The following is a 25948-nucleotide window of genomic DNA, read 5'->3' as shown; positions in this document are numbered from 1 at the left end:
CTGTTCTTCGGACGGCATGGCATGATATCTTAGTCTTTGATTTTAATAAGATCAGACAACAAAATAAAAGAGATGTTGATTCAAAGCAACCGATATAAGAAACAGTTGTTACTGCTTTATTTATCATAACAAATTAGTTTAGGTGTAAAACATTTTTGTGCAATATCTTGGTTCTAAAAGATAATATGAAGCGTCTATAAAGTGAACTTGTTTACAGCAAGTGTTTTTTTAATAGACCAATCAAACGAGAAAAGGATTTTTATATGTATGGTAGGCTAACCACTTTCCGGTGATCAAAATATTATGCCTCCGATAAGAATTCAGTTGATGAACATGTTTTATTTTTATATATGTCGCCTGTAAATTCTTCCATTAAATGTCAAAATATTTGTTATGTTTATAAGTGCTCACTTACTTATGGAATGGATGAATGACTAGGTTTATCGATCACCATTATTGTATTTGTTTAACCAAGGTGAAATACTTGGTCATGCGCACATTAAGTTATCATCTGAATTTTTTCGGGAATGTCTCCTACATGGACAATGCCTATATGACAGACCAATAATCAGTTCTGTTGTAGGTTGAATATAAATATTAATATATGAATCTAATTTTGAATACACGCACGGATTCTTAGGGTGTATATAAAATCACAACGAAGAATTTATAAAACGAATAATATACTATATATGGAATGTTGAGCAATTTAGATACAATGTATGTTAGTAATCAGCTTTTGACCGGAACTTAATGTATGATCCGTTTAAAAAAAATCGGAATTTGTAATTGCACCGAAAAAGTTGCCCCGGAATAGGTTCAACCATTATATTATTTCTTCTAAGCGTTTTTTTTTAATATTGAGGTTTGTTCTGTTTGTTTTTACTGTTTGTTTGCTTTGTTTTTTGTTTTTGTTTTTGTTTTTTGTTTGTTTGTTTGTTTTTTGTTTGTTTGGTTTTTTGTTTGTTTGTTTTTATTTTTAATTTTTATTGAAAAAGAGTTTAGTTACGTATCGTGTACGCGCTGCTATCACGAACTGAGTTAAAAAATGAAAAACATTTTGATTAACATGTACAATATATATATATATATATATATATATATATATATATATATATATATATATGTTTTTTTTGAAAACATATATTAATATAACACCTCTATCTTATCTTAGTTGCAGTTTTTCTTCAAAGTTAGATTAAACTAAACAGGAAACGATAATGAATTGGCTACTTTGATATCTTAGGTAAACAATTTCATTACGAGGCTCGAACAGAAAACCTTACATGAGCATGACAACAAACAGTTTTTGTTAGAATTTGATTCATTTATCAAATGAACCCGTGTGTCATGAATATTGAGCATATTTTCTACATTCGTAATGATCATGGAAAAACATTTGCTTAACCTGGATTCGATTTTCGTCTGACCATCATTTTGGTTGGCAAGACCAGAAAATATAATTGGCCTTGACCTTTTGCTTAGCTTTGTTTTGTTCAGCTATATGTAAGAACTCTTTCAATCAATGATAGAGTTAAATAGTTGTGAATATATATTATGCAAACGGATATGTTTTCTCAGCTTTTTCTGATTAGATCACATTCTGTCTAAAATAATACATATAACTCATAAGGAAAAATTGTATTTTACTGAGTACATACAGTAAATTAGTACATTGCAATTCAGAAAAAAATATGTTTTAAATTTAATATAGTATAGTATAAACAGATTGATTTTTCATATCGTCAGGGTTCATTTGAGATTAAGTTTAAGAGAAATCAAAGGAATCAATATTCTAGGGAAATCAAAATAATATATTCTAGAATAAAGACTAGAAGGGAAAATAGACACACAAGAAGGAACATGAACTAACCAGAATGACACATTCAACGAAACAAAAGTAAATGAGCAACCCGGAAGTATTTTCCTTACACCAAGTCTTTTGTTACATAATTTAATCTGCTAGCATTACTTTTCGTTACAGTTATATTTCTCCCATTAACTTTTGACTATTGAGTTTAATGTTACTAAAAACGTCCAGTAATTTACTTTAATGCATTTGTAGAAAAATCGTATTTCATTTAACAATTTTGTGATGAATACATTTTGACTGTATATTTCAACCAACATTTAATTTTATTGAAGAAAACAAAGAAGATGTTTCATTTTAAATAGCAAAGCTAAATTGAGATCAACAGGAAATGTTAAGCCGCCGTCGAAGCCAGACGGTTGCGTCATTTGTATTGAAAAGAATAAAAAGGCAAGCGATACATAAATACATGTAGAAGTAAATAATACAGACAGTGGTTAATGAAGACATTTTACAAAGGTATTTAAAGAAAGCAAACATATCAAACTGTTGAAAAGATTGTTACTAGCAAAACAATTAAGTTTAATTACAAATTCAGTACAAATATATTTGAAAGAAAACTCTCTAAGATTCTTATTCTTTGTATAAAAAAACGAAAAGGAACTTTGATTTGTTTTGCTTGCTTTTGTATACCTCGGACAATAATTAAAATATGTCAAAATTTTACTATTACAACTTCAGTATGAAAGTTTTAGCAGCATTTTGTTTTAAATTTTGTTACGAAAACAATCTACTTTTCTACAAGTGTGTATCACGTGACATACGTCTCAATAATTTGAAATGAGACTTTTCTGTAGAATTCAAAGAAACCATTCCAATTGAATCAAGAAGTTTTTCGCGAATGACGAGTTAAAGATTTAGTAGATTAAATAAAGACGGAACCATACTTATCATATCAATGTTTTAAGCTATTATTAGCACATGATGATTTTTCAATTATATAAAAATATTTTTTATCATTTGCCGGGAAAACCGATTGCAGACTCCATCAGCGTTTTTTCCAATTATTGAAATTTGATATCCCAAGGTATTTTCAATTCTAGACAAAATATTGTATCTCTGAAACAATGTTTGATATTATAGAAAAAAATCAATTACGTAAATGAGGTTAATGAGGGTCTGACAGTGACGTTTCATTTTTAGTCTTATGTTTATATTACCCTACCGGTGCACCTGGTCCATGCTCCCAGTTTTTAGTGAAATCCGAGTTGCTCAATTGCTTTTGTTACTTTGTATGTATGATTTTTGTTACTTTATGTTTTTTTGTTGTGTATGTCTGTTTTCCATGTCTGGTCTTTGTCCCTGGATTACATTCTTTTGATTACTGCTATAACCTTGTTTTCCTTGATTATTACAATGTACCAAATAAGTCGGTCGTTGTTACTCCGGAACTTAACATTGTCTAATGAATAACAATTTATTAAAAATTTACATATTTCTCAATTATTCGTAAAAATTTAATGTAAACAACGCACAGTTAGTCTCATTTATGCTTTTCACTTCAATACGGTTCATCAGAAACATAAAATATTCAAAGCATAGAGGAAATAATGTGCAACAAAGAAACAAATCAAAACACATTCAAAGATAATATTAAGTTTAAAGTTTATAACCAAAAATAAACTGATATATTACTAAAAAGTAAAAAATTAATACACTTTAAAAATCGCTGTGGTTAAATGTAAAATACAAAGTAAGAAAATTGATAGATGTAATTTCAGATGAAACACTCTTTCTGATAGGATAATAAAAATTTTCATCATCTTATAGACCATATTTTGTTATGTGACTGTGACGTCATCAACCCTTTTTGATGATTTACTCGTTGATTATAGATACTGAAACAAAATTATGAGAAGTGCCTGTTATATTTTATTGGTCTATTTAAAATTAGCTCAATGTCTGTGGTACTCACTTTAAAAATAACCTGCTACGCAGGTTCTTTGGTATCCACCACGCGGTTGAGGTTATTTCATCGTAGACCGACAAAATATCAATCATTCTTCTAATGTCAGTGTGAACTCACAAACTTGCAATTATTGCTCTTTAATTGATTAGACGGTCTGAGGTTTTCATCATTGGCAGGTATAGATGAATTAATTTGGCTAACATCGTCCATTACAAAAACGGAAGCAGCAAAATTCCCCGAAATTTAAAGGACAAATCAATACCGACTATTTCATATTCCTATACTTCACTTATCATATTATCTATTATAACCTTAAAGTTCTTGAATACAGTGAAGGACCACGCAAGAAAAAGGTTAAACGAGAATAAGAAAACATAGATTCTCTGTCAGAGTGTGTTAAAGCCGTGAGGTCTGTAATTTTGAAACGTATGAAAGTTGTAAGTAGGTCGATGAGTGTCAATGCTACATCAGTTTTCAAAGACATGATGTTGCAAAAATATTGTCTACCATACATGACAAATATGTTGCCGTACCAGTGACATATTTTCCTTTCCTCTTTTGTCTACCCCGAACCTGACCTTTTATGAGCAACTCTGGCGGGGGTGTTTCTAGAAAGGCAGAGGACGCTTATCCTACCGGTGCATCTGGGTCAAGCTCCCAGTTTTTAGTGAAGTCCGAGTTGCTTACTTACTTTTGTTACTTTGTATGTATATTTTTAGTTATTTTAGTTCTTTGTTCTGTTTGTCTGTTTTCCATGTCTGGTCTTTGTCTCTGGATTACTTTCTTTTGATTTCCACCCACTAGAATATTGGTTTTCTTGATTACTTGTAAGGCATTTGTTTTATAATTTCCTTTTTCACACAAAAACTATCCAACTTTTTAAGTTATAGTTATAAATAAAAAGTAAGAGCAGAATTTAGAATTCAATACCTCTCTGAAATTGATCTTTCAAAATATATCTTTCTAGATACCTACGTAATTATGTGATATCAAGTTTTCTTTGGGTGTGGAAGTTCTGGGTTCGACCCTTAGTCTAGTCATACCAAAACTTAAGAACTTGAAAAAGTGGACTATTGAAAAAATACTTTAAATATTTTGTATGCACGAAATCTTAGCAACCACCTAACACTTGATTACATTAACCGTTGGGATATCAGTATAATAACAGCTACAACCTTCAATGTAATAGAACAACATTGCACGCACTGTCTAACAACAAAGAATTACTGTTCTGAAATATTAACATGGTCGTCTATTGTAAATCTCTTAATGTAGCAAAAATTTCAAATCTGATAAAATAACAAATATATAAATCATAAATTAAAGGGAGTTTGTCAATATGGTCTTCATTAGAATCTTTGATATGGATTGAATTATGCATTTGGTAAACGGCTTTCTGTAGGTTTAGGTTTGTAAATATTTAATTTTGTCATAATTTTCCGGACTTGTAGACACAATTTTTACAACATGTCATTCAGCGCCTTTTGAAGGTTTGTTTTTTAGTTGTTAAACAAAGATGATATGCCATCAAAAGTATTGTATTCAGCGCCAATTCAACAATGAACGATTATTTAATTGTTGATAGGATGATAAAGTACGTTTTGTTCAATGTTGTGTGTCATTGTAAAACTATTATTCTTTCGTAAGTACTTTTATATATGAATTCTTGAAATCAAGTAAAATTAAGTGCATATTGATTGAACAGTTGTAAAATCCATCACAGCATTTCTAGAAAGCCCAAATTGCGCAACTTTCAGTTTTTGGATATTGCTTTCAGCGATTGTATCTCCACATGTCTATCTAAAATACTTTCAATAGGAGTTGTAAGTCTCGTTCTGGTTTCAATGGTGAATGTAGGTCATATTGAAATCGGAAAACCAGTCTATATTTTATTGTTTACTTCCGGGTTCTCAAAACGATGTATTACAGTGCAAAATCTTCCGTTAATTTCTTTTACTAACACTTTTATCATGTAGTGGTATATATTTATCATGTTTTATCGGTATTTTCACACAGATATTTGTTTTGCTTTTAATACTGCATTTGAATAGTAAATTAGGACCCATTCTGGAGAAACCATAGAATTATATATCGAGACTTACATATCCTATATGATCTTCTTTTCGAAGGAAGGAAAGTCACGGTTTTTCTAAGGCTTATTTTTGTTAATTTACGGTCATTTTCTGAGAAAAGACGTGGATTGCGTAAATGAAATATTCTGAAAAAAAAAATGAAAGTTATCGTTCGGTGATCAACCTTTCAGGGTAGAACTTGTTCTGTACACAGATAACATGAAAATCAATGCTAGTCTCATTTACGAAGCAAAGTTAGTCTCATGTTTGTTTTTTTTTTTTCATCAAGACGTCCGTCAGATAAATCAGATGCCGATTTGAATGATATAAAATTGATATCAAAACAGTGGTTAAATAAATAATTTTGGAGTGTTAAAATGAATTTGTCAATTTCGTCCAACAAAGGCTCACCAGCAAAGCTGTCACCAAATGAATTGTTAAAAGGGAGGATTTGGTTGTGAACATTCATGATTTTACACGTATTTTGTATAATTGTATCATATGCCTATTCCAGCGTTTCAATCTTTCACATGTTCCAACTTAACTTGTTTAATCTATACAAGTCTTATTTTAGACTTGTTTTTATTTCAAAGTACTCTTTGTATGCAGAGTATAAAGCATTTGGTTCTCAACAAATTCGAATCGACTAACGACATAACGACAACTATTTGTAGAAAATGTTCTGTAGAGAGGATTAACTTATAAAACATTTGCCTGTGTACAATTACGATGAAAATTGTTTGTATCATATACGCAAAACTATCTTAAAATATTGAGCATATTGGCAAAACATAAGTACAACAATCAATGAAATACGTCATCATATATGCACGTAACAAATCCTGGTCGGCATTCCAATGGGAACAAATTGTGCTCCTTTACTTGCCGACCTATTCCTTCGCTCTTATGAAACTGATTTGATCCGAAAGAAACAATATCGCTTGGCTTGATCCTTTAATCTCAGTTTCCGCTATATAGATGATGTATTATCTTTAAATAATCCTAATTTCGGGGATTTGATACATCGCATCTACCCAAAAGAACTTGAGATAAAGGATACTACAGACACTGTGAAGTCAGCCTCATATCTTTACCTGCACTTAGAAATCGATAGTAAAGGAAAACTATTGACCAAACTTTACGACAAACGTGATGACTTTTCATTCAGAATTGTCAACTTTCCTTTCATCTGTGGCAACATCCCTTCAGCACCTGCGTATGGAGTGTTCATATCACAACTCATACGTTATGCCAGAGCTTGCCGAAACTACGCGCCTGAACTCTAACAAATAGGCTTCTGGAACAGGGTTATATTGCTACAGGATTGAAGATATCACTACAGAAGTTTTATGGTCGTCATTATGAACTCGTGGATCATTATGGTGTATCCATCTGCACAATGAAAAACTGATTTATTCAACGGTTCATAGTTTTTCTACCCCGGACTCGGCAGGTGTTTCTAGAAAAGCAGAGGACGCTTACCCTACCGGAGCACCTGGTCCATGCTCCCAATTTTTAGTGGAGTCCGAGTTGCTCATTTGCTTTTGTTACTTTGTATTTATGATTTTAGTTACTTTATGTTCTTTGTTGTGTATGCCTGTTTTCCATGTCTGGTCTTTGTCCCTGGATTGCACTCTTTTGATTACCGCTATAACCTTGGTTCCCTTGATTACTCATTCATTACAAACTACAAATATACACATGCACATTTACGCCCTGATTTGTCCGAAATATCCCAAACAAAATTTAAGAATAAAAATCGGCAATCGGAACGAAGAAAAATCAAGAAAACATTCAGATATTAAGAAAAACTTCTTTCCAATGTTCTATCTAAAACTCGTTTCCCATACTATATGCAGTCAAATCCCCTTTGTAAATAGCTAACCGTAACAAACTACTTGTGGATACAAAAACATAGCACGATATGAAATAAAATCCTGACTTTTCACCATAAATCCTCATCTTAACAATTGTTTTGGTGACAGCTTTGCTGCCGAGCATTTATTGGACGAAACCCGCATTATACATAGACAATTTTATTTTTTTACATATCCAAAATATTTTACTTAACCACAGTTTAATGTTAATATAATATCATTCAAACTGTGGTTAAAAGAAAGTTAAACCGTTAATCTAGACGCTTAATTTAAATTCAGGTGTTTTACAATGAGAAATCTGAGACTTTTACAGTCCTAACAGTGAATATAAGAGTATATGATACAGATTTGAATTTTGCTGACAGACAGTCTCTAGGAGGAAGGAGGAGGAAGAGCAAAAGTATGAAACAAATTGTGCTTATTCATGGATGATAGATGAAGATATCTGCGTACCTTTATCTATGGAGACAAGAATTTTATCATTTTAGTACCGAATGCCTATATTATTTTATATTTTTAAAATTTTCCATCAGAGAAATTAATTTATACAATCCACATAAATAAACCAGCGTTAGAAAAGTCGTCATCCCAGCGTTGAAACTGTAGAATCTGCGTTAAAAGTTAGACAGGTGATTATATTTATTCAGCAGAATAAAATCAGTTCACGTTAGCATCATGTTCCATTTAAAATCATAAACTCTAAAATGACGATCCTTTGGTGAAGAATTTAAAAATTTAACGATAAATATCATAGAAATAAAAAATCAAACACAGGCATTTAAGAGATTTGTATTTAATGTTTGATAACGAAAATAATGAGTTTTGATTGACTATGTACATCATCAATGTCATTTGTTTTTCGCCGATATTCCTCAAATGTTGCAAACATGCTTAAAAGTATTGTATAGTGAACAAACAATCACAATATCAGTGTTTCGTAAAATTATGTAGGTTTTCGTAAATATAAGAATTCCCTCTTTACCGGAACGCCTAGAAAAAAATAACTTTTTGAGAAGTTAGGTCACTACGACCACAATTATTGATCAGACTGATCAAGAGGTAATATTGGTAGACTAAGCTCAATTGTGGTTTATAATAACATTCATGAAAAGAAAAATGAAGATAAAGTGGTGAAAGACAATCCCAGTAACATTTAATTTACGTAACCTATTGAATGTTCTGTTTCCTCCACTTTTATATCTATATCTTATAATCTTAAATCATTTATCATTTTATCTTAATAAATATATAAACTCATTTTTTTTTAAAGTATTACAGGTATGTTTTAATCATCGAGACCGATTTTGCAATGTTATACTGATGATTATCCCAAAACATGCATGGCACTATCGTGTAGTAAAAGCTATATTGGTAAAGTTATCAATAGGTCGCGACATCGCGGGATTTTCTATCACTATCATTTTTATTTCTGTAACGAGATTTTTTTTTGTATAACAAAGATTTAATTGTTCGATATTTAAAAGTATAATGAGAAACACGGACATTCCCCCAATATACGAACTTGCACTTTATTCTCAGCAGTCTATAAAAGTACGGTGGACCCGATTTGTACACGAGAAATGTTTTACTATAACTTTCAACAAACGAAGATTTGTATCTAATATTTTTATCTAATATTTCAATATCATAATGTTGCATCATAATATTATTTAGCAATCAACTTTCATATTTGGTACCATAAACAAAACTGGCTAGGATGATGACGTGTGATGTTAGCCTTTCAGGTATTTTTTTATATTATAGCATTCGCTGAAGAACAACAAAAATGTAGTTATGAGTGTAATCACTACAAACGATTGATTAGGATATACAATGTTTCAATTAAAAGATTTTGAAAATAAGGCGTTTCAAGTAAAGTGGAACTAAATAAGTATTTTATTCTTTGTCGACCAATTTGATCATTAGTAACCTCTCTGAAATTGGTTTCTGTTATTAGAAATGTATATAACTCGTTTTATACCAGCTATTCACTCTAATTACCATTTTGCTTAAAGTTTTTGTTTTCTTTTTGGATGACGCATTAATGACGTAGTATCAATTTGATTTAATTGCATGAATTGTATTCATGTTTGTAATTTTAATTGTCTACTTTTCTACATTTAGTTATTTATAATATTCAATACTATTAGATATCAAAGTTATTTTTGAAAATGTAAAAAAGTGCATCGACTTGACCGATAACTAGATAAAGCTTAGAACCGCAGATGAATGTGAGGTCGCGCCGGACTTTTTTTCTATTCAACCTGAACTTGTAGTTTTGTCAGAACACTAGTATTGTCTTTATACTGCAACACACAAAAAACATAAAAATGTTTAGCATGAAAAAGAGCGAAACTTAATGCATTAAAAGCTCAATTAAAGTACAATCCCAATATGGTGGTTCACTGTGACATAAAAAAATAATTGTACCTATATGAAGGTATGTGGACTCATCGTCCCATTCATTCAACAAAAGCTACCCATTTCCCAACACCAGGAATCGAAATATGTTCAAGATATTAAACGTCATCATTTTGTTTGAAAGAATAAACGATGTCTTTATAAAAATCAGACAAGAAGTGATTCATGCATGTCAAAAACCCATCGATCACACTTTTATTTCCTGTTCAGGAACAATAGCTGATCATATAAACAGTCTTAGTTTTTCCTTTGGTTGTTGCACTTTTGAGATAAAAATTGTATAGACTGTACATGAAATTGGCAATTGTAAGAGTTATGGTTCTTGATTAGGTTTCATTTTGTTGATTTTAGTTGGAGATAAATGTATGATTTTCTAAAAAGTAAAAATCTGAATGCAAAAATGTTTATCTTATGTAAAAGTACAGCATATGTGTATATTGATTAAATACCAAATTTATGCTTCTGTGGCAAAGATGGATAGTTGTTCCATTATTAAATTCAGCGAAAATAACAAAATTATTCAATTCAATGGTTAAGAGAAACAATAACATCACACTAACCGAATATCAAACTGGTTTAGTTACTCTTTCAAAACTCGACGAAAACTAAAATATAAATGTATTTTGCATGCCACATTTAAGCTGTCGACCAACATTTTATCTCTTATATATTGCACGAAAATTAGAACATTTGTTCTATATTTATTTTCATAAAATGTGATGTTCGGAGTCCTTTAAATGTTTGCAAGCAACAACGGTCTAATTAGATTTATTTCTAAACAATTATTTGAACCGTTGAACGATAAAACCTTCGTAAAACATCTTGATTGTATCCAGTGTTCGAATTTTCTACCATTAGTGTCATGAGAAACGGACGAAATAATATTCGTATTAATTGTTTTTTTTTCGCTTTTATGCTAACAAATGATTCGCGTCAACGATTAAGTGTCCATTTCTACTAGTTTCAGAGTAAAATAAATATAGTCTTTTTTTATTAATACATAGAAATTTAGGTTAACCATAAATAGAATTACAAATTAAACCTTCTCTTTGTAATATGATATATTTTGAACTGTCACAATGTGTCATTAATATTTCAACACACGAAATTATAGCTGAATTGTCTTTCCAATATCAAAGATACCGTATTGATTAAATTCACACTTAAATTTTCTTTTCTCATTCTCATTTAAAACATCTGAACTACTGAAATCATCAGTGGTTTGCTGGACTGGGTTTAAAAACCAGTCTTAAAAGAAAATTGTGGGAAAATCCCATGTGTTTTTATTTTCTTGACGAGTAAGAGCAATGAGACCATGATAAGTTCAAGAAACAGTATTCTTTAAACCGGGGTCAAAAACCACAAGTTACCCAGATTTTAAATTATTAGAATTCCATACGAAACTAGTGAATATATAAGCAACTTGTAGTCCACCTAAAACAATATGTACAAGATGCACCGGTAGGTTAAGCGTTCTTAAACTTTTAAGAAACTTCAAATGAGTTTCTCGTATGATGTCAAATATAGGGTTAATACACTGGCGGGAAACTACCACTGTTCACTTTGTGGGGATGACAAAACCGTAAAATGTTATCGACCGTATGACATTTGGAGTGATAAACCTAGTCTTATTGCAAAATATCCGTGTCGCAGTAGATTATTTGTAAAAAGTTAAGTATATATAGCATTGGCAGACCCTGGTTTAAGATCTAAGGTGTGATATATATATATTTCAAATAGAAAACTTATTAGAAGTCATTGTGGTTGTTGTTTATTTAGTTATGATCTTCAATCTTTCATGGGTTTATAATAAGAAGTCGAGATATGAGACGGGCCTCTCTTTATTTCAAGTGCTTTGGGTTAGGTGCGATCTAAACAAACACGCATTCTTGGACTATTTAATGATAGAACGTCATCTATAAAGAGAAGGAGAAAAGTTAGGTTGAAGGATGCGTCCAAATGAAGTTGGTTTTAATGAACCCGATCTGCTATAAAATCTGAATCATCAGGCAGCAAGAACAGATTGGAAGGCAGAGGGTCACATTTTGACAATAGATTTAAAAGTGTATTAGTGAATATAGACATAAGGAATGTCAAAACTGCAAGAGGGGTCAGATGCCTTTAGATTGATTTTAAATCATATTTTAAAAGAGTGAATTTGCAGTTTGAAGCAATATTAATTCGCTGTGAATGCTTATCCGATTATAATATAATTGGAATTCAATCTAACATCGAGGAGCTCTCGATTACCGTATGATTTTAAATACCTAAACTCTATGTTCGATTGAACGGACGAACTTACTACCTAAAGAAGATTTCGTTTGATTCCACAGATTATCTTGACACAGATTGCTTATTGTTTTCTTTAAAAATAGACTTTGTAAATTTCTTTCCCGATTTATTTATTGCCGTTTGGGGCATTGGAAACGGAAGATCGCCATGTATTTAGTTTGCTACTACGGGTACATCTTTGTGATGTATAGTTCTAATATTTTTTCACTTTTTTATTATGATAAAACTGTTTTGAAAAAGTAAGCTGTCTTAGTTTTATCATCGTTTTTACGTATAAATAGTTTACGTTGATAAAATAAGCACGATTTATAATTATAGGAAACAGGTCAATATAACAAGAATGGATATGATGGATATGGTAAATATTTCAAAGAGACAACAGCCCCACCGCGATGAATAATGTCAGCTGAAGGTCACCCATGGGCTTTCAGTGAATGACGGAAAATCCTCACCGCCAAAGAACAGACTGCAGCTGCCCCTAAAATAGTATTTACACAGCTAAATAGTTGCCCCCAATATAATCGAGCAAAATAATAGTACACTGATAGTGAAAACGAAATAATACATACAGAGGCAAGAAATTCCTGAAAAAAATGCAGCGGGGTTGAAGTACTTCGGCGTGGTCACAACATTCACCCCATTTAAATCTGGCCATAGCGAAAACAAATATTACACAATTAAACACACCCAAAAACCAGTTCAAAAAGATCTGAGTCCCTTGTTGAAACAGAAATAAAGAAATTGAGTATACTTTGCAAATGCACAAACGAAGGACTACTAGCAGTTATCTGACATACCAACTCCAGACCAGTTTAAACCTACAAAAAAGTTACGCCCTTACCGTATGTAAAATAATACCTAATTCTATAATGCGGGTTTGAGAACCACGGTACATGATAGGTCATACAATCAGGACACAATCCGTGTCATTTCGATAACTGTTTTATCATAAAGTATGTTAGTTTATTACGTAAAGACCCATGAGTGAATCAATGTTCATACCATGAACGATTTGACAACAATAACATAACTATATCCCTTACAAATTAAGCTATTCATCGGTTTAATTAACTTATTTGGTGTGTATTGAGCTTTCTGCTTTGTGAAGAATATTACCATAAAATATAAATCGAGATACCCGCAAGTTGGGGGTATATCAAATGAAACTTTTAAGACACCATTGATTTTCAAGTTACAGTAGATCCCTTTGACAATTTGCCTGCCAAATTGTTCTACTTCACTGGAATATTTGCAGCACGAGTTTTATATCATATTAGAAAGAAGTAGGTACAATATAAGAACATGAACTGTGAGTTTTTAATGTAGACGAAAATGCAAAAGTTAACATTTGGCATTTAAAAAAAATTATTACCGTGTCTTCTTGATGTAATGATCAAGGAGAATTTTACCAACAAATTATCTCTTTAAAAAACTTATATTTGAATCATATTATATCAACATGTGAATCAGTGGCATCATTACCACTATTTACTTATACTGCACTCTGGCAATTATATTGCAGGCACAATTTACTTTCTTCAATATATCAAAATGATATGCATGTTGTCGAATTTTATCTTCTTCTGCTGGCAAAATGAATAATGTATGATATCATTTGAAGTGTGATTTGGTTTAAACAAAACGGTAAGAATTAAAAATGACGTAACCCTTATATCGATTATTTATTTTATTTATTTATTTATCTATTTTGTTTGTTTTGAAAATGCGCGCTTCCAAGATTACATTCAAATTCAACTTGTCATTGCTAGGAGAACGCTTGAAGTCACATATATCGATAAGATTCCAGAGGTCGACGTTAAAGTTGATAAACGTAGGTTATAACTTTAGTCGGGAGCATGACTTGAGTCACAAAATTATACTTTCGCCACGAATGATCGAACCCTAGACCGCTCGTTGAAAGGCCGATTCAGCAAAGAAGTTCTAAGTAATGTCAGTTTACTGGCTATTTGAATCTACTACATTCTACAAAGGTAGTCTGGCCGTCCTATCAAGATCGAAAATGAGAAAACGAGACTGAAATTATTTTCTATAAGACTAAATTTTGATTACTTAATCAAATCAATTTCTATTGATGTAAAATTTCAAAAATTGTTTTCTTTACCAATATCCTAGAAGTCAACATTAACACATACATATTGTGTAAAATACTTGATGTACATGAGGATTTGTTTGTGCTAAAGCAGTCTTAGTAACGACTATTTAAGAATATAAAAAGCATTTTTCTATCTGATTTGGTTCTTGGAGGATTTACCTATTCCCCTTTTATTCTTCAACTAAGTAACACGATGTGCTTTTCCAATTTTGAATCATCGGTCAACAGCAGTCAATATGCGTTCAAAAAACTTCAGTTTGAAAATAAAACAAGTAGCACAAAACAAAGAAGAATCGTTGTTGCATTATTGTCTAATATTTCTATACATTAAACATTTAGAGTAAAAAAGGCGCAAAAGACTTGTTTTAGAAAAATATGATGTACTTACAATAAAACATTATTTATAAGGTAAGAAACTATTGATTATAATGTCTGTTTAACAATACCAGTATCATACTGAGTATGATGTGAAATATACATTATTGTTTTATAACCGAAAGTATACTTAGTATGGATGTTCGAATGGTTTAAAATGTTTCATGACTTTTTTCAAATTGTTTCACTATAGACTACACTGGTTTTACCACTGATAACAATATAGCTACAGCAGATACTAATCATACATATATATATATATATATATATATATATATATATATATATATATATATATATATATATATATATATATATATATATAACGCGTTGGGCGCCAAATGTAATGGGAGTGCATGCTTTGACTCCCAAATTATACTCCGCCACCGAGGATCGAACCCTAGACCGGTCGTTGACAAGCCAGCGACAAACCGATTCGGATAAAGAATTAATCCTTTAACCAAGTCAATTAACTGGCTAAATTAAATCTTACCATATATGTATGGCAAATTTGACTGTTCTAACATCGTTGGGAATTTTTCAGACCCTTTTATATATATATATAATAGTCAAATTTGCCAAGCAAATTTTTGGTCGTTCCCTCCGCGGGACTCGAACTCGTACCGCTGTGACATCTATGGCAACACCGCCTGCACTAAGTCCAGCACCCTAGACCTATATTAAAATATAGCTTTCGCTGGCCGGGTCATTCCTCCTCGTAGGATTAATATAGGGCTGTAACTTAGTACACGATGTATGGTAGTACGGGACAGTTCATCTAGGTGTTATTATGTAGGATAGAGGATCAAATGAATGATGCATGTCACAACAAATCAATATTATACAACATCTCAGAATGTGACGACACTATTCGCTACATTGCTCCATCGGATCAAATTGATTTAGGGAAGATTACGTAAACTTATATAAGGGTCTGAAAAATTCCCAACGATGTTAGAATTGTCAAATTTCCGTAGCAAAGTTTTGGTCATTCCCTCCGCGGGACTCGATATGCTGTACACATGTTTCCAGGGGCAATCAGCAGCATTCGAATCAAATATAAAGGAAATATAAAGGAAAGATCCAAAAGGTAATTGTATACAAGAATAATCAAGGGAACCAAGGTTATAGCGGTAATCAAAAGAGTGTAATCCAAAGACAAAGACCAGACGTGGAGAACAGCCATACAAAAAGTACTCAAGATCAATAGTATAGAAATAGGAAGTTAAATCCATCAATGAGAGGTTCTTCCGTGTGCAATACAAGAAGCCTCAGTGTTTTTTTGTTTTTTGTTTTTTTTTGGGGGGGGGGTTCGAAATTTGCAACTTGTGGTAAATATGATGAATAAAATATTATATTAGTTTTGAAAGTACGTATATACAAATACAGTAAAACATATTCCTTACATTTTTGCTTACATTAATTTTAATGGGGTAACAGGTTCTGAAACAAGTGTACATAAATATTTCCTTGCTTGTCATTTTTAGTGTTCGTACACCTTGATGTTTCCGAAAGGAAAATATACTTGATATATTAATTGTTCTTTTATAATGTACAAATGTGTCAAGGTTTTTTAATAGACCTCAGCCCAACCGACAGCAATTCGTTTGTTTAATACATGTCCCTAATAAATATGAAATAACCGAACTCATAATAATAAATCGGAGACTGAAATATTGTATCGTACATATTAAAGGATTATAATCAGAAAAGGGTTATTTGCCACTATATTCCACTGACATTAAAGGTATTGGTTTAGTAAGATGTAGTCTTTATTTCTGATAGAAGTTTCATGTGAATAACAAAAAATGAATTTTCTATCTTCATTTCCCATTACAAACTAAAACGTGTGAGATAGCTTTTATTTTGTTTACAATTATGCAATAGTATGTGAAACGTCATATAAATATCGAATATTCTTAACGCCACTATTAGGATCTTTATGCGGCTATAATATGACTACTAATTTTAAAGCATTAAGGTTGATGAATTTCCAGTTAATCTTGATAATATTCCTATAATCAAAAGTCATTATATATCATACATGTGCTAAGACAAGCGCTGCTTAAGCGGCAGTCTTTATAAATACTAGACAGAGGGTAATTCATGTAAATACTCACCAAATTAACTTTAAATTCTCATTCAAACAATTACAGACCACACAACTAGTCTTAGATTGTCATTCGATTGTTACACAATACAGATCTGAAAACGGAAAGATATATCATTACTTAAAATATAGCATATGTAAACCAAAACCAAAACAAAACAAAACAAAACAAAACGACAACAACCAAAAACCCCGATGTTTTTTCGGTGGTATTTTCTATACCAAACATTACCTTTTCCATAAGCAGTATCTGAAAATTACATTTGGATCGGTACTTAAGTCCTTATAATTGTTTACCCAACGTTCAATGTTTAATTGGGCAAAATTACATTACGCTTTTGTATTTCCAATTAAAACAGTTAAATGCTATTAGCTGCTAATAGCAAAAAAATAATTAACCATCACTCAGTAGAACTGTGCGGCTTTTATAATATTTGACAGAAGTGGGCTCATGACGGTGCAGCTTCTATTATCTATATTTGAAGCGTTTCAGTAGTATTAAGCATTTTACTTTGGAGGAGACAATTTACTTGAAAAGCACAACAAAAACCTCGAAACGTAGGTATTCGAGGAAATATGCGAAGACTTGATTTATGCTGTACCGTTGCTATTTCAGTTTTGTCTACATATAAACCAGAAAGCAAAATTGTTACTCGCCTTGCATTTCTTGCAATAAGTAATTAAGGCGAACACTCACATACGGTTTTGGAAATTTCGAATTTAAGACATTTTTTCAGATATTTCACAGAATTTATATTTTCAAAAATATAACGTGACGAGTTTAAAATAAAATTACGAAATTCCAGGAAGGACATCTTAATCTTTAATTATTGATTCCTACTTCTTAATCCTTAATGCTTAACCCTTAATGATTTCCAATCTGCAGTGCAAAAAAATGAGCTTCTACAATAAATACAGTATTGACAATGCAAATATTGAAAAATTAAGTTATAAAAGTAATAACCTTAATGAATGATGAGAAGTCAAACAAAAGTTTTATGGTCGTCCTCGAGGATCGTTATGGTGTATCTATCTGAATCCTGAGAACAGATTGTTCAACTTGCCATAGTTATTTTCCTTTCGTCTTTCGCCTACACTGGACGTGACATTTTACGAGTAAATGAGCAGCTGTTTCTCGACAATCAGAGGACTTTTACCCTACTAGCTACTGCACATGATTCATGCATCCAATTTTGTTTTACGGGAGTCTCAATCGCTCATTTACGTAAGTTTCTTTTAACGTTATTTTGGTTATTTCATGTACAAAGTGTGTATAATTATTTTTCCTGTCTAGTTTTTATCCCTAGAATATATTCTTTTGATATCAGTTCGAATCAAGGATGCATTGATAAACATAACAGGTTAACAACAAAACCCAATAGAGGACCTTTTAATTCTTATTCCTTAAGTCCTAATTCTATATTCGTAATGTTTTATCTTTAATTCTCAATCTTAAACTCTTTACCCATAATGCTTAATCCTTCATTCCAAATCCTTAATTAGAAATGCTTAATCCTTAATTCATAGCATTGTATGATTAAGTTTTAAGATTAGGGATTAAGAGTGATAAAGAGAACCAAGATTCTAGCGGAAATTAAATGAAATGTAATAAAAATGAAAATGAAAAACACCAGACATGGAAAACAGACACATACAACAAAACCATAAAGTAACCTAAATATTACATACAAAGTAACAAAAGTAAATGAGCAACTTGGACTCCAAACTGGGAGTATGGACAAGGTGCATCGGTAGGGTAAGCGTCCTCTACTTTTCTAGAAACACCCACCGAGTTGATCATTAAAAGACAACTCCGAGTAGACGAAAGAGGAAAGTAAAACTATGATACATTGAACAAATCAGTTTTCATAGTGAAGATGGATACACTGTAACGATCCATGAGTTTCTGGAACAGGGTTATGTTGCTACAAGATTGAAGTCATCACTACAGAAGTTTTATGGTCGTCATTATGAACTCGTGGATCGTTATGGTGTATCTATCTGCACCATTTATTCAACGGGTCATAATTTTCCTTTCCTCGTTTGTCTACCCCGGACTTGACTTTATATGAGCAACTAGGCGGGTGTTTCTAGAAAAAGAAGAGGACACTTACCCTACCGGTGCAGCTGGTCCATGCTCCCAGTTTTTAGTGCAGTCCGAGTTGCTCATTTGCTTTTGTTACTTTGAATGTATGATTTTAGTTACTTTATGTTCTTTGTTGTGTATGTCTGTTTTCTATTTCTGGTCTTTATCCCTGTATTACATTCTTTTGATTACCGCTATAACCTTGGTTCCCTTGATTACTCTTTCTGATGACGACCATTAAAATTCTGTAGTGATGACTTCTTGTAGCAACATTACCCTGTTTCAAAAGCTTAATTATAAGTACATAATGTAGTCTAGCCCGATACAAAAAGTATGCGTAGTTACGACAAGATCTGGCATAACGTATGGGTTGTGATATGAAAACGTCAAATGCAGGTGCTGATGGGATGTTGCCAAAGATGGAAGAAATGTTGACAATACTGAATGAAAGTGATCGCGTTTGTCGTATAGTTTGGTAAACAGTTTTCCTTTACCATCGATCTCCACATGTAGGTTAATATATGAGTCTGACTTCACAATGTCTGAAGTATCTTTTATCTCAAGTTCTTGGGGAAAATGCGATGTGTCAAATCCCCGAGACTAGAATTGTTTAACGATAATACGTTTTATATTGCGGAAACTGAGATTAAAGGATCTAGCTAAACGACTTTTCTTCTTTAAGATCAGACCAACTATAAAATCAGGCTCATAAGAGTGAAGGAATAGGTAAGCAAGTAGAGGAGCACAATTTGTTCCCATTGGAATGTCGATCGTTTTTTAAATTTAGAAATAAAGGATTAAGAATAAGGAATTTAAGATAAAGGAGTATGAAGTCCCCCTGGGCTTTCTTTTGTACAAAACGATTAAAGGTCTTTTAATTCTTTTTATTATGTTACACGCGTTGAATACATTTATTCATCTTAAAAACCATTCCATTAAAAAAATTTAAAAAAACGGAATATGATTGAAATTGATTCCCTATTATTCTGTGTGTATGTATTTATTTTTAACATTACTTTTCAGATATTGGAAGTTTTCTGATTAAGGCACATCTTCTAAATAATATTAGATAACACATGTGATACCAATAATGTGTGAATAATTTCATAGACGAGGGACAGGCTTGAATAACACAAATTAATCATTATGCAATTTGTCTTAATTTGGCATAAAATCTTTTTAGGATTATCTTATTTATATGATCGATCATAGCTTTTATTTTATTCGATTTTTAAAGTAAACATTTAGGCAAAATATTTAATTACAATTGGAAAACCATCGTGTGCCACTTACCCTTACATCTGTCTGATACTTGTATGGAACCGCACTTAGATAGTTGTAATGTATGGTGCTATTGTTCCGTCACATTGTTTCTACCTGTTTTGCATATCAAGGGAAAGGAAATAGAAGATAAAATCAGAAAAGAAGATATTGAATGTCAAATATGTCAATTTTCTGTTTAAAAATATCATTTCTTATAAATCTTATATATTTATGATAAATTCTTATTGATTGAGATTTAACATGGTGAAATTGATATCATTTATTACTATTGAAAAGGTTTACAATCTTTGTTATATTTTTTTGGATATCTTTCATGTGATTTCAATTTGATATCTTAGAAATAACTTTAGCTTTCCGTTTTTGCTAACCCCTGTTTTAAAACAGTGCTATTGTTGCATCTTGTTATAATTGGTTAAGATATACCTGTCGTTGTTTATTTTACATAATTGCCCGTGAATCCTAATCGTGTATTATTTTTTGTAAATTTCTTTGACATTTAAAACATTCCTCAATATGCCATTTTTACTTTATCAATCTTCATGCTATTCAAAGCAGTGATAGGCAAAGTAATGAGAAAACTTTTCGTCAATTATAATTTGAATATGTATATCATTTTTGAGGAATACTGTAACTCTGCAAAACTTTCTACTAACACATGAATGTTACTGATTATACTATATTTATAGCCTCCATCATGAATTTGACAATTGATAGTTTTTCACCAACACTCACAGTATTGAATGTGATCTACTGTAAACCTTGAAACTTAAACCTCATAAGACGATTACCCTATCGATACATGTTCAAACCTTTTCTTTTTTCTTTCAATAACTTGCTTAGGTTTTTTTTATAACTTCATCGAAAGTTTGATTTCCGCATTGTGAAGATCGTTCCAATTTCGCTGCAATGTATCTTCAATATACATTTTATAGATATTAATATTTTGCAATGTCTTACATCTGAATCATCACAGCAATTGATATTTGAAATATATCTGATTGTACTATTTTCCTATAATTATTTGTCGTCTCAAGAGATAAAAGTAATTCAAAACTTTTTTTTATAGATATCCTAAGATTTACTTTTAATTCAGCTCATCGATTAAAGTAACAAATAATAATAATTACATTGTTGAAAATATCGTGCTACAACGCGAGAATTGCTACGTTATTCTCACATTTTGTTACGGTTATGTTATGTTTTAATACCGTTTAAAATTCTCAATACAACAGAATAACTATTCTTATTTCCTTAGACGCCATAGTTATCTGCGTAACAAACTTCTGAATCAGGACTATGAGAAAATGCGTCTCAAAAGGTTATCTTACCAAATTCTTTTTCAGACATCAGTTCTTGATTGAAAAATACTCAGTTTCTTCTAACACAATGAGTAATTACTGCTTTTTTGTAAATAAGTCTTTTTGCTAATGTGACTGCTGATTTACCGATTATGATACTATAGCATGCCACCGCTATATAATCACCACCGGTATATTCACGCCGCAATGAATGAGGGGGTTTGGCGCGCTGTAAAATCTAAATTTAACCCATTTTTCCATGCATAACAACTTTTAATTCTGACCTATGTTTTTAAATAATCTTTACATTATTTTCTTGTCTTTTCATAAGAACTTTGTTAGTTATGTTGTGGTACAACTTGCATCCATCAGTCCTAGGTTAAGATATGTTGCCGGTTACTTTATGACATGGTAAATGGAAGGGTCATATGTGTAACTCCATTTCTGAGTATCTATTGTTCTTAGTTGCGTGCGTTCTTCTTTCAAATGACTACACAACACTTACAATATTGTTCCTCTAACAAACATATCATCAAGAACGTGAAAAGAAAGGAGAAATATTGATTGTTTAGTTGTTTTTGTTATCACAAGACAGTTAATTTGTAAGGCAGATAAATGGACTTCGTGTATAGTACGTGAAAAAGTTGACACTGAGTATAATTATATAAAGAATGAAACTGCGTTAAAACTTGCCATTAAATTGATGACAGCAACCTCGTTCATCTTGACGGAAATACTTCAGGAACAGTCTACAGTATACGTATTGTAAGACACACTTTCAGTCTTCGCCTTGCCCGTATCATTGAGAGTTATTGACTAGTAAAGTCATATACAGTGTATTTCCTTTATGAACACAAATTAAAACCTTTGAATAGTTTCGTCTATTTAAATAAGTCTGTAGCCACATAAAGAAAAATAATAATACAACAGAACTACCAGAAACCTAAAAGAACATATAATTATTTAGTTCTAGTCATCCCAAGCACGGTACGTGGTGTAGAGATGTTTGGTTGAGCTAGGTGTCAGTTAGGCTATAACAATTTTTGTTTGGTAAGAGGATGCATGACGTTTAAAACTGAATCACAGTCCCTACTTGTACAAACATACTCGCACAGTGATATTAGCTTTTATGACTGCAATGATATTCTTACTTCGGTCAATATGGAGACTTGTTTATTTGCTCGTTAAGTCATTGTTTATCGTTCAATCAATCATTATCACCTATGTTGAGTCAAGAAATTTATCGACTAAAATATCTTGCATATAAAAGACTTTTATTAAAATGTATTAAAAAGTACCAAAGCCCATTGACATCATTTTCGTAGACTAAAAAAATTGTCTCGTGAAATAACGCGAAACTTCCGCAAAACTGTTTCCCGTTGTTTCGCGAGAGTTTTGCGTTATTACGCGAAATTTTATTTTTAGTCTACGAAAATGAGCTCAACGGGCTCTCGTAAAAAAAGGCTGTTCAGTTTTATGCTCAAAATAATTCAATAATGAAATTGAAAAAAAAAATTAAAAAACGGTTTAGATATATATATACTTTTAAGTGGCCGATCTTAGCATGACATGAATTGCCATTTAGATGAACCCGTAAGTGTCTCAATTATAATAATTAAGTTTATTGATAATTTTCCTACAATTCATTTTTCCTTCTTAGGTACAATTATCTAAGATTCAATAACCTATTATTAGACGCTTGTTGTAAAAAATTTAAACAACTTTAAAGATTATGTGTACCCATTTCTCAAGCCTGTAATCGAAAGTGACATGTGGATGATTAATATTATTCTAATCGATTTAAGGAATGAAAAGACTAACAAGCCTAATTTATATTTACACTATAAATAAGATCTTCACAAGTTTAAAATTTAGGATGCTGTGAACACACAAATTTCTTTGACAGTTCTGTTATAAACTATGGTAGTGTTTTTAAAGGTTTTCAATAGCAGGCAACAACATTAATGTTTCTCTTTTAAATCTAAAATATATTAATAACAAATACACAGATATGAGTGAAACAAAATCAAAGCTTTTGAAAACATAAGAAGATAATGTGATAACATCACACATTCACATGGAATTGTATATATAACTAATTGACGACAAAAATTAGAATAAGTTGAAAGACAATTGAAGAAAGAAAAATCATTTTGTTAAATAAAGACTTGTAAGTTCTTCAATACAATGTAACACAATATAAACTTTCTGTTGATACTTAATAGACATAAACGTCAATCTGGTCTCAGCGTAAACTCCAAACTCTAGAGTTATTGGGAACATTAACAATTTAGATGACATAATTATTGCAATAACAAATGAAAACTGTACATAAAGAAAAATGCCTAAAGCACTTACAGTGACATTTACATGACAATTTCTGAAATTGAAGTTCTAGACCACTCTTCCCTTTTTCTTATAGTAGCACTTTTAAAGTCAAGCTTCCTACGAATAGAGAATCAGCTTGGTTATAAGTGCCGAAGTTTCTTTTCGTAGATTTTCATATGGTCCGTTGAAAAACTGTCCTTAAAACTCGACAAAGATATGGTTGACTAGTCATTTTGAAATTTACACAACAAAAAAAGTCCTTTCATATTTAATGCTAGAAAAGGATATTGTATTGTCCTTTTTTGTCAAGAAAAATTAATCCAAAAATCACACCGAAGCGATTTCTAGATTGTCATGTGATGTTTGGTGTTCTAGGTTGAACTTCCTAATTCTTTATTTTGTATTTAGTTACGTTTACACGTTCAATTACAATTTGTATCGTTACCATCGTGTTGTTTGACGAAACGAACGCTAAAATTTTGTTGCTATGATTTGAACGAGTAATCAAGAGAACCAAGGTTATAGCGGAAATCAAAAGAATGAAATCCAGGGACAAAGACCAGACATGGAAAATAGGCAAACACAACAAAGAACACAAAGTAACTAAAATCATACATACAAAGTCAAAAAAGCAAATGAGCAACTCGGACTCCACTAAAAATTGGGAGAATGGACCAGATGCACCGGTAGGGTAAGCGTCCTCTGATTTTCTAGAAACGGCCGCCGAGTTGCTCATAAAAGTCAAGTCCGGGGTAGACAAACGAGGAAAGGAAAACTATGACCCGTTGAATAAATCAGTTTTCATAGTGCAGATGGATATACCATAATGATCTACGAGTTCATGATGACGACCGTAAAACTTCTGTAGTGATGACTTCAATCTTGTAGCAACATAACCCTGTTCCAGAAGTCTATTTGTTAGAGCTCGAGCGCGATACAAAAAGTCTCCGTAGTTTTGGCGAGCTCTAGCATAACGTATCAGTTGTGATATGGACACTCCACTCCATACGCAGTTGCCATAGATGAAAGGAAAGTTGACAATTTTGAATGAAAAGTCATCACGTTTGTCGTAAAGCTTGGTCAATAGTCTTCCTTTACCATCGATTTCTAAGTATAGGTCAAGATATGATGCTGACTTCACAGTGTCTATAATATCCTTTAGCGGAAACTGAGGTTAAAAGATCTAGCAAAACGATATTCTTTCTTTCTTATCAGATCAGCTCTAAAGTCAGCCTCATAAGAGTGAAGGAATAGGTCAGCAAGTAAAGGAGCACAATTTGTTCCCATTGGAATGAAGACCGTTTATTAAAAACACGCCCACCACACTGGACAAATATGTTTTCGATTAAAAATTCCAGCATTTTGTAAACATCTTCCTCTGTATATTTGGAAGATGATTTGGAATTATTTCTTAAAAAGTATGAGAATCTCTACCAAGACCTATATATCTGTATCTCGGTGTATCATCTTTTTTTTGGAAAAAAAACAATGTATACTGTTTTTATGTCGGAATTTTAATTGAGTATGGGGATTAAAAGTATGCAGTGTTGAAAAATCATAGGTTTAACGCTATTCAGATAATAGTCTCCAAAAGGTCTTTCGAATTTTTTAGGCTCCACATTGAATTAATACCACTACAAGAGTGATAAGTGTTGTGGTAGGACTGCAGACTCTCTTTGACAGTTGTGAGTATAGAAGTTAAAGTTTTGAAAGAGGTTTGATGGTACATTTTTCAGATCCAGCTATGAAACGTTGTTTGTATGGATTCTTGTGGAGTTTAGGAATCCAGTACATAGACGGTAATCATCGTCCTTGATAGACAGACCAAAAGAGGGTAGCACAGAATTATGGTTTTCCACAATATCTTCCTTGGAGACTGCGGTAGCAGTATAGGTCTTATCACTGCTATTATT

General features: G+C 31.8%; 1 protein-coding gene across 3 annotated transcripts in view; it reads right to left on the bottom strand.

Annotated features, from left to right (window-relative positions):
* LOC148629602 (sex peptide receptor-like) overlaps window positions 1–25948 on the bottom strand; it is a 49418-nt gene that overhangs the window by 14101 nt on the left and 9369 nt on the right. The window contains exons 1-2 of one of the 3 annotated variants that reach the window (XM_088554134.1): window positions 20419–22541; window positions 17050–17134 (exon numbers count right to left, since the gene is read on the bottom strand). The exons of 1 other annotated variant lie outside the window; for it this stretch is intronic. The gene's annotated coding sequence lies outside the window, so the exon portion shown is untranslated. Of the gene's footprint in view, window positions 1–17049; window positions 17135–20418; window positions 22542–25948 lie in introns of those variants that run through there. One more of the 3 variants, XM_088554133.1, reaches the window with a different exon arrangement.

This window comes from Perna viridis, chromosome 1 (genome assembly GCF_037379345.1).
Source record: "Perna viridis isolate PV_CMFRI_1.1 ecotype Kerala chromosome 1, ASM3737934v1, whole genome shotgun sequence".
Lineage (NCBI taxonomy): Eukaryota > Metazoa > Mollusca > Bivalvia > Mytilida > Mytilidae > Perna > Perna viridis.
This window is presented reverse-complemented; position numbering and strand designations above follow the sequence as displayed.